This window comes from Octopus bimaculoides, chromosome 19, assembly GCF_046866305.1.
Source record: "Octopus bimaculoides isolate indiv1 chromosome 19, ASM4686630v1, whole genome shotgun sequence".
Classification (NCBI taxonomy): Eukaryota; Metazoa; Mollusca; class Cephalopoda; order Octopoda; family Octopodidae; genus Octopus; species Octopus bimaculoides.
The window spans coordinates 7,343,639-7,356,746 of NC_142946.1; the positions used below are offsets into that span (position 1 = coordinate 7,343,639).

Consider the following 13,108-nt stretch of genomic DNA (forward strand, 5'->3'; position numbering starts at 1 on the left):
ATCTTCTCCAGAGTTAACTTTGATAGTAAAGTTATATATTTAAATATTGAACAAACGAAGTTATTTTCAGCATCTTGTTTGTTTTGTAATCAGACATATCACTTTATTCCTGCTATACTTTCAGAAAATCTGTTTTGAACTCTTGGGAAATTATAGAGTTATAATTTGAAGAATAAATACAAAAACAAAACAAAGACTGATGATTTGTCTTGTAGCTTGACAATTTTCTATGCCGCAAGGCATAAATGATATTAAAAAAAACTAATACACCACCAGGCGTAATAAATTCGTATCGACCACAAAAGTATATCTATAAATTTGACCGATAGCAATAATTTGAGTAGATCTTCTCTTTTATTCTCTATTGACTGGACTATCTTTTCATTGGCTGTTAAACCAACTAATACATGTCTATTTTTATTGGTCATTAAACCAGAAATTTCTATGCGCATGAATAAAAAGCTATTTATAATATTCTCGAATCGTTTGATATTACAATTTACGTTCTACGATTTGATGAGCGTTCGTGTTATTCCAGCCTGATTAACATTGCATTTAATACAATTGCCAACTTTTCGTGTCAAAATGGAAACAGTTTGTTATTATATTTCAAATTTACATCCATCAGGCATTTTGTTTATGTTAATTCAAACCCCATAAACAATTGTCTGTATAATCATTTCCTGTCAGGGTTAGTGGAATTCCGGTGCGAACATTTTGTTCCTTTGTCTCGAAACCTGTTATTAAGGTAAGTTTTCGTAATTCAGGATGGTACAGAACTGCTTATTCCATCCATTCCGATCTGAAGAACTTTTCTGCTTCGAAACCTCTATTACTATTGCTCAGCTGTAATGATTCTGAGAAGGTGACAGCGCAGATTTCTCATTACTTAACCCATTCTAGCCAAAATTCCAAGAACATTTAAAGAAAGGACAAAATGAAAAGCTATATCGCTGTGATGTCTGTGCCTTTCTCGTGTATTTCTTATGTTTTACTTATTTAGCCTCTTGGACTGGCCCCATCATGGGGTTTAAGCCGAATAAATCGACCGCAGTACTTATTTTTAAAGACCGGTTCTTATTTACCGGTTACTGGAGACGTAAACAAAACAACACCGGCTGTCAAACGGTCACACACACATATAAGTAACAAGTGAAGTGTGATACTTGGAGGTGAGACAAGTTTAGTAATTTCTGAATGTAATGAAATGAATTAAATAAAGTTAGTCAATACTTATAACAAATGTTTTCCAGTTGTTACGATGTCACACAAGTGCGACGAGTTGGAAGAAAACACAAAAATGTATATTATGTACAGCAGACTTTGCATTGAAAACCTCTTGTACAAACCTCATTGTAGTCTTCCACTAAATATATGGAAGTATGAAAAAAAAAACACGCTCAAGGATTGCGCGAAAAATATTCGTTCGTGTCTGCGTCATGGCAGTTGCTAAAAATGATAGAAATAAAATATTTGAAAGCCACAGAAGTAAACTATAAATCAGAGAAGAAACTGGATGTTTTGCTTCTTATTAATAGATATTGAGAATATATAACTGTGATAAAGCGGATCTAGATTACTGTTAATCCCAGTTGGTCGGCCAGAACGAGGTGCATCTTGAACGGTAAAAGATCGAAATCTGGAAAACCTCTTCTGGTATACTCACACGTTTCGTAACTGAATTTTCTCCGTATATAGCACATATATTCTTGCAGATTTCCGCTTCTTTCTAGCTGTTTTTTTTTTGGCAATAAAAATGCTTGGCGTATCGATGATGTTCGATTTGGTTCTTCATTTTCAGGGGCGATCTCAAGCAAGACAAAAATATAACCTGTCTCGTCGAAAATACGCGTCGAATTACGTTAGCGTATCGGGTATCTACCGAATACGCATGTGCAAAAGAGAAAAAAAAAACCGAACAAACTTCTTGGCCAAACACACAGACACACACACACACACACACACACACACACATGAATGAGTGTTTGTATGTATGTCTCACTGTTGAACTTGCTCCTCTCTGTATGCTTAAAGAAAAATATCTATTAATGGGTCATAAGTAGAGTATTACTCTGTCAGCGTCGTCGTCGTCGTCGTCATCACCAGCACCTCTAGAAACATTCGCTTCCAATTTACCATCAACAATTCCAGCATCATGTAATAGTTGGTGTAGTTATCGTCATCATCACCTTCTACATGAATGTCATCGATGTCATCATCATCATCGTCGACATTGTCGTCGTCATGGGCATCGAGATTATCATGATGCACATGATCATCCCAATCATCATTATCATCAACCTCATCCTCATCATCGTCATGGGCCTACTCCTCCTCTTCTTCTTCCTCCTCCTTCTCCTCCTCCTCCTCCTCCTCATCATCATCATCACCATCATCATCATCGACATCATCATAATCAACTTCATCAACATCTTCATCATGAACATCGTCGTCATCTTCCTCCTCCTCATCTCCCCTCTTCTTCTTCTTCTTCTTCTTCTTCTTCTTCCTCTTCTTCTTCTTCTTCTTCTTCTTTTTCTTCTTCTTCCTCCTCCTCCTCCTCCTCCTCCTCCTCCTCCTCCTCCTCATCATCATCATCATCACTACCATTATCGTCATTATTCCGTTACCATGACCACTGCTTCTAGTATCCTTATTATATTCACGTATTATCCTTCGGCATCGGTTGAAGAGGAGGAGGTATAGGAGAAGGAGGAGCAGTAGCAGGAGTGGTAGTTGTGATAGTGGTGGTGGTGGTGGTTTTGCACTGCTTATTAAACACAGGCACTTCAGACAACTATCTGGTCTTTCAACAGCTGAACTCAAGTGTGGAGTGGGCACAACCGAGTGCTTACCTCATACACGTCACCACCGATAGATCCAGCACGCTCTGCTGCCACCACCGCCACCACCAGCAGCAGCAGCGGCAACACCACCAGCATCGCGACCATGACCATGACGACGACGACGACGACGACACTAAAACGACGATGACCACACCATAACCACCACCACCACCACCACCACCACCACCACCACCACCACCACCACTACCACCACCAGCACACCCCATCACAACCACCTCCATCATTACCACCATTTCCACCTCCAACACCGTCATTGCCACTACCAGCAACCGCCGGGGACCACTGTGACCACCACTACCACTACTACCACCACCACCACCACCACCACCACTACCAACAACACCAACACCAACACCCTCATTACCACCACCAGCAACTACCAGCAACAGCAGCAGCAACAACAATCCCACCACCACCACCACCACCACCACCACCGCGACCACAACCACGACGACGACGACGACGACGACGACGACCACCACCACCACCACCACCACTACCACTACCAGCAACAACAACAACACCAACACCCTCATTACTACCACTACCAGCAACTACTAGCAACAGCAGCAACCCCCCCCCCCCCCCCCCCACACCAACAATACTAGCAACAACAACAAACAAGAATAACACAGGCTAGCACCAGCAGCACCATCACCAGCACCATCGCAAAGAGCTGCACTAATCAGCATCATAATCGCTATCAGCAATATCACCATTACTACAAATAGTACGACGTCGCCTCCGACGTTGACAGCAGTGACGATGAGGAAGATCACCGTCGTCGCCACCACAACCACCATTATAACTTTCAGTTTCACTTTCATTTTCTCCGTGGCTGATTTCCATTTCTTCTCCTGCTCTGTTTTTTTTTTCGTTTTCGTTGTGGATGTTCTTATCTATTTTCTTTTATTCTGTATTTCAAAACATCTGTTATTTCCCGTTAGAATATGGTTTCGTTTGTCTTTGAGTGTTGCTTTCGTCAATCTGTTTACCTATTTTACTCCCCCCTCTCTCTCTTTCTCTCTCTCTCGCTTTCTCTCTCTCTCTCTTTCTTTCTCTCTCTCTCTCTCTCTCTCTCTCTCTCTCTCGATGTAATAGTTTCTCTTACTTTATCTCCCTCTGTTCCCATCATTCTTCCTCGCATTTCTTTATCTGTAACAATTTATCACTCTGTGTGCTTGTATTCTACCTACATGTCAGTCTCTTGATGTAAATATATGTACACACACACACACACGCACACACACACACGCACACACACACACGTGTGTATGTGCGTGTGTATGTGTGTGTGTATGTGTCTACATATATATACATGTACATACATCATATATATATATACATGCGTACAGAATTGTATATAGTCAAACTTATTAAATTTATTCTCTAAGTAGTAATACATGCATACATACAACATATATGTCTTTCAATATCTACGATCCGTCTCTCTCTCTCTCTGTCTCTCTCTCTCTGTCTCTCTCTCTCTGTCTCTCTCTCTCTGTCTGTCTCTCTCTGTCTCTCTCTCTGTCTCTCTCTCTCTGTCTCTCTCTCTGTCTCTCTCTCTGTCTCTGTCTCTCTGTCTCTCTCTCTGTGTCTCTCTCTGTGTCTCTCCCCCCCCTCTCTCTCTCTCTCTATATATATATATATTTATGTTAAAAATTTTTCTATGTACGTTACTATACACACGCATAGAAATCTATCTACCTGCCTATCTATCTATCTATCTATCGTTGTCAGGGCTAGGATGCGTGCTCTAAGAAACGAAGGTGTTGGAGCCGCACGAGAGGCCCGGGTGGCGGAGGCGCAACAGGGCAACAAATCCACCATTCGGTCTCTGGTGGACGAACAGGGGCGCGAACTGCTCGAGCCAAGCAAAATGTGTGAGGCCTTTCAGCGGCACTTTGCTCGACTGTTTGGGACGAATGGCGAGCGAGAACGCAGGGTGGACTTCAGTGCCTACCTGCACAGCCTGCCACGACTCTCGGCAAGAGAGGCGGAGTGCTGCGAAGGTGCCATCACGGCGGCGGAAGTGAGGGACGCGATGGCGGGATGCTCGAGGGACAAATCTCCGGGTTTGAATGGTCTGCCCTACGAGCTTTACAACTGTAAGCCAGACTTGTTTGGAGACGTCTTGGTGGCGGTGTACTGCAACTGGCAGCAAAACGGGAGCATTCCCGGTTTTGTGAGTCGAGGAGCCTTAACGCTGCTGAAGAAAGATCCAAACAAGGGGGACGTCATAGATAACTTTAGGCCCATCACTCTGCTCAATGCAGACTTGAAAATTTTGGCCAAGGTGTTAGCCAAGCGGTTGGCGCTTGTCATCGAGAAACTGATCGGCAAGGCGCAAACGTGCGCGGTGCCGGGCAGGAGCATCCATGACAACCTCCATCTGATGCGCTACATCATAGAGAGGGTAGTTAAGGAACCTGGCATGGGTGGGGCCCTGATCAATTTAGATCAATCGAAAGCTTTCGATAGGGTAGACCATCAATACTTGGAGGCTGTCCTCATAGCAGCCGGCTTCGGTCCCATTTTCCGCGGCTGGATGGCTGCCTTGTACAGAGGCATCCGTTCGGTAGTTCGCGTCAATGGGCATCTATCAAGACCCTTCGACATTGCACGTTCGGTCCGTCAGGGATGCCCCCTCTCATCGCTTCTGTACGTGTTGACTCTCGAGCCACTACTGCGGAAGCTGGCGACGCTGAGGGGCATCCCGCGAGAGTTGGGATGCGGGACGAGCGTGTCGGCATACGCGGACGACGTCACCGTCATAGTGTCTAGCCAAAAGCACATCGAGCTTGTCGGCGAGACACTGAGAGACTACGAAGCGGTAACGGGAGCGAAAATCAACCGGGATAAGTCAGTGGGCTTGCGGCTCGGCACCTGGAGAAGCAACCCCATGCCGTCAAGTAGCGCCTCCGTCGTGGGACGTTGGACTGACGGTCCGGTTGAGATGCTCGGGGTCTGGTTTGGTCCAGACCTCCAAACGGAGAAGAACTGGGACGAGATAACGAGAAGGGTGGCCACTCTAGCCCGGCAATGGGCCGAGAGGAAGCTTTCCCTGAAAGGTCGGGCGGAGGTGGCGAACACGTACATCGCGTCCGTCATCTACTACCGCCTGACCGTCGTTCCTTGTCCCGACCCTACCATCACCAAACTGGAGCGCATCCTCTTCCGCTTCTTGTGGAAAGGAAGCGTTCCGATGGTTAGGCGATCCGTTTGCTGCCAACACCCGTTAAAAGGAGGACTGGGCATGCCGTGGTTGATGATGCGCAGACACGCGCTGAGACTGCGACATCTCCGGCTCTACGTAGACAGCGGTGAACAGGTGTGGTCACCGTTTGTGCGGCGCGCTTTCCCGCAGCTCGTCTCCATGACCGAACTGCAGTCATGGATCAAGAAGAGGCCGAGGAAGGGCGAATGGCACCGCGAGTGTCGCGCTGCTCTTCGGCAACTCCAACAACCCGGGTCAACCTTGAACGACTTCATCACAACTAACGCATTCTATAGTGGATTAGTGGAGGGAAGGTACGACGACGATCTCGGGGCGAACCTGGGCGTCGACGAGGAATACCTGACCCGCCTGTTTAAGACGACCTTCGGGCCGGGACCTATGGACAACTTCCAGAGATCCCTGGCCTGGCAGTGCTATCGAGAAGCACTACCCGTTCGGGATAAGCTCTACAGGCATGGCTCGAGAAACACGGGGCCGACCTGTCCGAGATGCCGGCAGAGCGACGAAACCGTTCTGCACGCACTCGTACAGTGTCCCACCATTTCCGAGCTGTGGGCTTACGTCGAACAACTGCTATCGCGTGTGGGACGAGTCGGTCTATCAGCCGAGTCTATCGTGAATATTGTCGCGCCTCCTTCCTTTAAACGGGAAGGAAGAGCTATTTTCATCGTACTTGTGGCTATGGCGAAAGAATGTGTATGGTGGACGCGTCTGAAAGGTCTAGAGACAAAGACTTTCCTCTCTGGGCAATCTCTCATCAACTTCTTCAAGTATCACCTGAAGAGGAAGTTGAGAGTAGAAAGGGAAGTCTTGTCTAGTGAATGCTTCAAAAAAAAGATGGGTGAATGTAGCAAGGATGGCACGTGTGAACGACGGAGCCATCTTGAGCATAACCCTATGAACAAGAAACAAAAACAAAAAAACAAAAAGGCAAAAGAGAGTCACTTACTGTTATAGTTTCTTCAATGAGAATATTGACCAAGGTTACCGTGGTCTTTTCCGTGGGCTTTTCCTTCCACGGCTAAACCTAAACTGTCCTCCCCTCTTTTTACACGAGAACATTACTGTGTGATACACGATCCCTATTGATCGGCCTTTCCTTTTCTCTTTTTTTTTCGATCCCTTTTGATCGAACTGCTCCTTTTTCCCTTCCTACGATCCCTTTTGATCGACACCACCAATTTTTTTTTTTTTTTTTTTCCTTCCTTCCCCCTCCCAAAAAGAAAAGCTCTACATTGTATTTGTCCCATCTTCGTTGAGCCGTGTGTGGCTAATAAAAGAAATGTATCTATCTATCTATCTATCTATCTATCTGTCTGTCTGTCTGTCTGTCTGTCTGTCTGTCTCTATCTATGTATCTATCTATCTATCCATGACAATGTGGCAAGAATGATCCATTGGAAGGCACCAAGCTGTCAGAAACGTTAGCACGCCGGGTGAAATGCTTAGCAGTATTTCTTCTGTCTTTACATTCTGAGTTCAAATTCCGCCGAAGTCGACTTTGCCTTTTATCCTTTCAGGGTAGATAAATTAAGTACCAGTTGTGTACTGGGTTCGATCTAAACGACTGGCCCCCCCCTCCCCTAAGATTTCGGGCCTTGTGCCTAGAGTAGAAAAGAATGATCCATTGGGAACTCTATGGAAATCACGGACTACAAAGAGCAAAGACGTGGTACCAGTATTAAATAAGTACCAGTTAATCACCGAAAATAAGAATTGCAAAATCCTGGGGGATGCAATGATCCAGTACGATCACCTGACCAGATGTCGGAAACCGGATATTGTTGTGGTAAATAAAAAAGAAAGAACGCGTATGATAATCGACATAGCATGCCCCGGTGGCAACAGGATCAATATAAAAGAAGAAGCAAAAATAAAACAACTACGACGATTTAAAGTGGGAAATACGAAGGTTGTGGTCAATGAAGAAAGTAGACGGCTATGGATGCCATTGATATCATATCAACACCACCGTGTCGATACGAATACTAACTCGACCACCGAGTTTTTCCATACATTTTTTCCTGTGATACACCAATATCCACCGTCCGTGATCATTCAGTGTTTCGAGTCTGTCAACATCAGACACTCGCACTGAGGCAATCCAACCGAGATTGATCAAGGCCCGGCCTATGTCCAGTTAGCATCACTACTTCTAATTGCGCTGCCCCTTCCAGGGCTCACACCGCTTGATCCACAACCACCTTGAAGCAATCTGCGCTGCCTCCACATCCAACCCAATGGCCTTCTATCTAGTGGACCCCGTGACGCCAAACATATAACTCTACAGAGGGACTGACCAGTAAACCCTATCAAATCTAAGAGCTGTCTAAAGAGAGGTTGCTATTCTCACTTCACTTTAAGTCTTTGCATTTACATATAAGTTTATTCCGGTGCTATGTAATACCAGCGAAGATCCTTCTGCCAGCTTTCTGAAGCTTTTAAACAGAACTTCTCCAAATTACTTTGCGGTTAAATAGATTCGATGACGGGTATCATTTTTGTCGGAAAAATTGCTCTTCCAGATAGCAATTGTTTCTCCAATTCCTATGATGCTTCTCGATTTTCTGAAGATATTAAAAACAAGCAAAAAACTACCACAGCAGAGAACAATGTAATTGTAAGCAAACAATTGACGCTGTCATAACCACCATTAAATTCGCGCGCACACACACGCACACACACACACACACACACACATTTACGCACATACATACATGCATATATATATGTATATATATATATATATATATATATATATATATATATATATATATATATATATATATATATATATATATATATATATATATATATATATATATATATATACGTGTGAGTGTGTAGTATTAATACTCAACTATATATGCACACACACACTCACACATTACCTCTGTGTACGTATAAATAACAATGCTTTTTTCGACGTGAATTGGGAAAAAAAACTTCCAAACCATTCTTATGTTAAAAGTTATTGACGATATTACTCTGAGATTACCTGAACATATATGATAGCAACAACATATTGGACTATAAACCCCTGCTTGCAAATAGAAGTTATTATGTAGAGTTATATCGAAATTATCATTCCGAGAAAGAAAAAAAAACCATCTGGAAGATACCCACAGCGTACACGGTAATGGAATATCTAAATATAAGCAAGCGATATGGATAACAAAATAGAAACGTTAGAAAAAAAAAACAAAGAAAAAAAAAACTGCGCTGCAGAATCAGATATTTAAGTACCATTATAACGCATAGAGTGAATAATGTATTCGTATCACACCAACTACATTGTATGAAAATGTCTGATAAAAGTCCTTTGTGGTTTTACGCGACAAACTCTTGAAGGGAAGTTAGTGATTTTAAAACGTGAATTCAAAACTCTGAGCGAAAAACTACGATAGGCGGAGGCACGGTTGCGTGACTAAGAAGATCGTTGTGCAACTATGTGGTTTTGGATAAAATATTAGTGAGGTACTGTAGGCAAATGTCTTCTACTACAGTAGCTCTGGGACGATCGATGTCTTGTGAGTGAATTTGGTAGGCAGAAAGCCCATCACGTGTATCTGTATCTAAATACGTTCTTTTATTCTTTTATTTATTTTTTTACGTAATTTTATTGCAGCCATGCTGGAGCACTGCCCTTTAGTGAGAAGAAATATATATATATATATATATATATATATATATATATACATGGTATATAGATATGGTACTTCGTCGGTCTTCACGTTCTGAGTTCAAATTCCGCCGGGTGCAGTGAATAAACTGTCGTCTAAATTACGCAAAATGGAAAATAACACTGACATCTCATTTTAACAAATATATTTACCAAAATTACATCTCATCAATCGTCTTCTACAATAAGTAGCGCTTTCTCCACGTAGGTGGCTAGTATTATATCATCTCAACTCAGGCTCACCCGGCTAATTCATCTCTTCTCTTGCCACCCGTATCATGTTTATTTTCAGGACCAGCATCAACCTGTATGCTCAGCCATTTCTCCCTAGAACTTTATGTATGAGTGGGATATCGTAACTACTGACAAACAATAAGTTTAAAATTTTCTGTTGCTTGTACCAAAGAAGTTAGACATATTCCAAGCCTTCGTTCCTATATATACCTTCTTATCACTTTGCTTTTTCTACTGTTACTATAATGGTTATTTCTACTGTTACTATAATGGTTATTTCTTCTGGAAACTGGTTAGTATGGTACCTTCTCGACTTAGCTACACTTGGATAATTCAACTCTTCTTTTTCCCCTTTATTGTGTCCGTTTTCGGCCCCCACACTAACCTCTGTTATCCAGTCCTTTCTCTCAAGAACATCAGGTCTCTGTACTTGTTTTTCTTGCAGCTATCGACTTAAACTTTTGAAAGGGGAGTTTTAACCCTATCAATCTCACTATCCCAGAGAGCCTGCTATAGCCAAGGGCACCATCTCTTCCACCAGACCCAATACAACAAAGCATATTAAAAAACAACAACAATAGCCAGTGCGTATATATATGGATCGAGTAAAAATAGATTCGGAAAATTTTCAACAAGATTTAGATTGACCACAACAGTTTTATCGAATATGTCGCTGCTAAAAGACAAAATGCTCATATTTTCGTCCCCGGCGTGCTTCTTATTTTTCAACTATCGTCCTCTTCCTTTTACTAACGCTTTTAAATGACCCCCTTGTTAAAATTAAAATTAAGTACTCTAGAAAAATTGCTACTGCCAGTTGGATCGCCATTAAAAGGTTACTTGCGCATAACTCATTTCATCACCGTAGTGGGCAATGTCAAGATGACATTGCAACGGGTAATGATGCCAGATAATTTATCGGCAGAAAAAATTACAAATATTATTAAAAATTAAGGCAATTAAACGATGCATATGTTGCTCTCCAACATCCCCCATCCACTTCGTTCCCCAAACCGTTACAAAATTATCCACTTCATCATAGGACAGTTCCGCCTACTTTGAAAAGCACTGATTATAATGTGGTTGTAAAGGGCATGGCCACTTTGAAATTAAAATCCGCGAATTGGCTCATTCTTATTGCTTGTATGTCATTAGCTGGGCGAGAAACGGGTTTCCAAAATTCTAACAGAAAATTTTTGAAGTGGCAACACTTGCCGAAAAAATCTTGTATAAAAAATCTTGTATGAAAAATCTTGCGATAAAAAGGGTAAAGACCTCCTTCGGTCACGAATGACCATAAGATTGCACCTAGAGAGTCCGTCTTCCGAGGTGCAAGTCCAGGCAAGGTTCTTTATGGAAGACCAGCAGTCGCCCAAGCATACTAGCCTCTCCACTCCACGCTACCGATGTTGCTCAGAGGTAAGGCAAAAGACGACACAGATTGGCACCAGTGACGTCGCAACTAATTTCTATAATTGAATAAACTGGAGTACATGAAATTAAGTGTCTTGCTCTAGAACACAACACACTGTCCGGTTCTGGAATCGAACTCACTACTTCATTATTGTGAGCCCGATGCTCTAACCACTGAGCCATACACCTTTACTTTCCGCATACGTATACCACATGGTCTGTCTCCATGCACTCCTCCACACGTATATGTATATATACATACACTTGCGTCTACTTGATTGATCGTTTGCTTATGTATTACTAGTTATATCATCACCAATATGTATATATATACATGCACACATGTATATATATGTGTCTATCTATATATCATGAATATTATCGAACAAATTCGTATGCCAAAATCTCTGGTCTCGTACTTGCCTATAATAAATAAAAAATTAAATCAAAACCAAAGACATTTTGGTTATTAAATATAATTAAATCGTTATTGTAACATTTTGTAGAAAGTGAAATAATTTATATTGAATTTTCTATGACATGGGAATAAATTAGACAAATCAAATCAAATCAATTCGATTGATTTATTAAGACTAATCGAATTTAAACTGATTTTATTACTGCATCAACCAGGTGTTGGATTCGATGAAACTACTAAAATGATTGTCAAAGCATTGTAACCATGCTGTTAACTTGAAATAAAATATATTGTTATACCTGTTTCAAGTACAGGTGGGATTAACGTTTGTCTACAGTAAATATTAATGCTTCTTTTTTATCAAAAAGAAGCTTGCTTTACAGCCACACAGCTACGAGTTCAATCCCTCTGCGTGAGACCTTGGCCACGCAGGGACCAAGGTGCCGACTCATGTCTTGTAAGGTCCCAGGCTGACCTAAGTCTTGCAAGTGAATTTTCTAGGGAGGAAACTATGTGAAAACCTGTTGTACCTATTAAGAATTTCCCTTAGTAGATTGTTTTACTGACTTCCAGCAATTTTTATTCCCTTATACATAAACGTCATCGATATCATCGTCGTCGTCATCATCATCATCATCGTCATCCTGACCATCATTATCATCGTTATCCTCGCTATCGTCATCACCACCGCCGTCATTATCGTCGTCATGGGCATCGTGATCATCATAATCGCCGTCATCGTCATCGTCATCGGACACGTTCCTCATCGTCGTCGTCGTCTTCCGCTTTAAAGAGAATACAAAATAATGGAATGGTTAGAACGTCTTTTATCATAAGAATTTACAAGAACAAGAATTCGAATAATAACAACAGCAACAGCAGCAGCAGCAACAACAACAACAGTAGCAGCAGCAGCAGCAGCAGGAACAACAACACCAGCAACAACAGCTCTATCGACAGTGTTCTTTTGATAAATTTACAAGACAAGAATGAATTTAAGTCTTATGCATTAGTGTTGATATCAACTGTCAGTGACTTCACAAAAAGTAATTTATACATGAGGCATAGTTCGCTAAAAGTGCATCTGAACGAAGGAACTACTTGAAACATATGGTATGAGCTGACTGTCACTGAGCTGGAACTAGATAAAAGCAGTTCAAAGTAAACCGATATTAGGTTTTTGCATTAATGAATTCACAAAACATCCATGGAGATAAATATATGGAGATGATAAAAAGAAAGAAAACCAGAAAGAA

The 13,108-nt window shown here is 42.1% G+C and overlaps 1 protein-coding gene and 1 long non-coding RNA gene across 2 annotated transcripts in view; one reads left to right on the top strand and one right to left on the bottom strand.

Annotated features, from left to right (window-relative positions):
• LOC106867241 (QRFP-like peptide receptor) overlaps positions 1–13,108 on the top strand; it is a 172,324-nt gene that overhangs the window by 66,365 nt on the left and 92,851 nt on the right. The window lies entirely within an intron of this gene.
• The window catches only part of LOC149131758 (uncharacterized), a 1,457-nt gene continuing 755 nt past the window's right edge, over positions 12,407–13,108 (bottom strand). The window contains exon 2 of the long non-coding RNA XR_016245168.1: positions 12,407–12,637. This is a non-coding gene — a long non-coding RNA (uncharacterized LOC149131758). The remainder of the gene's footprint in view (positions 12,638–13,108) is intronic.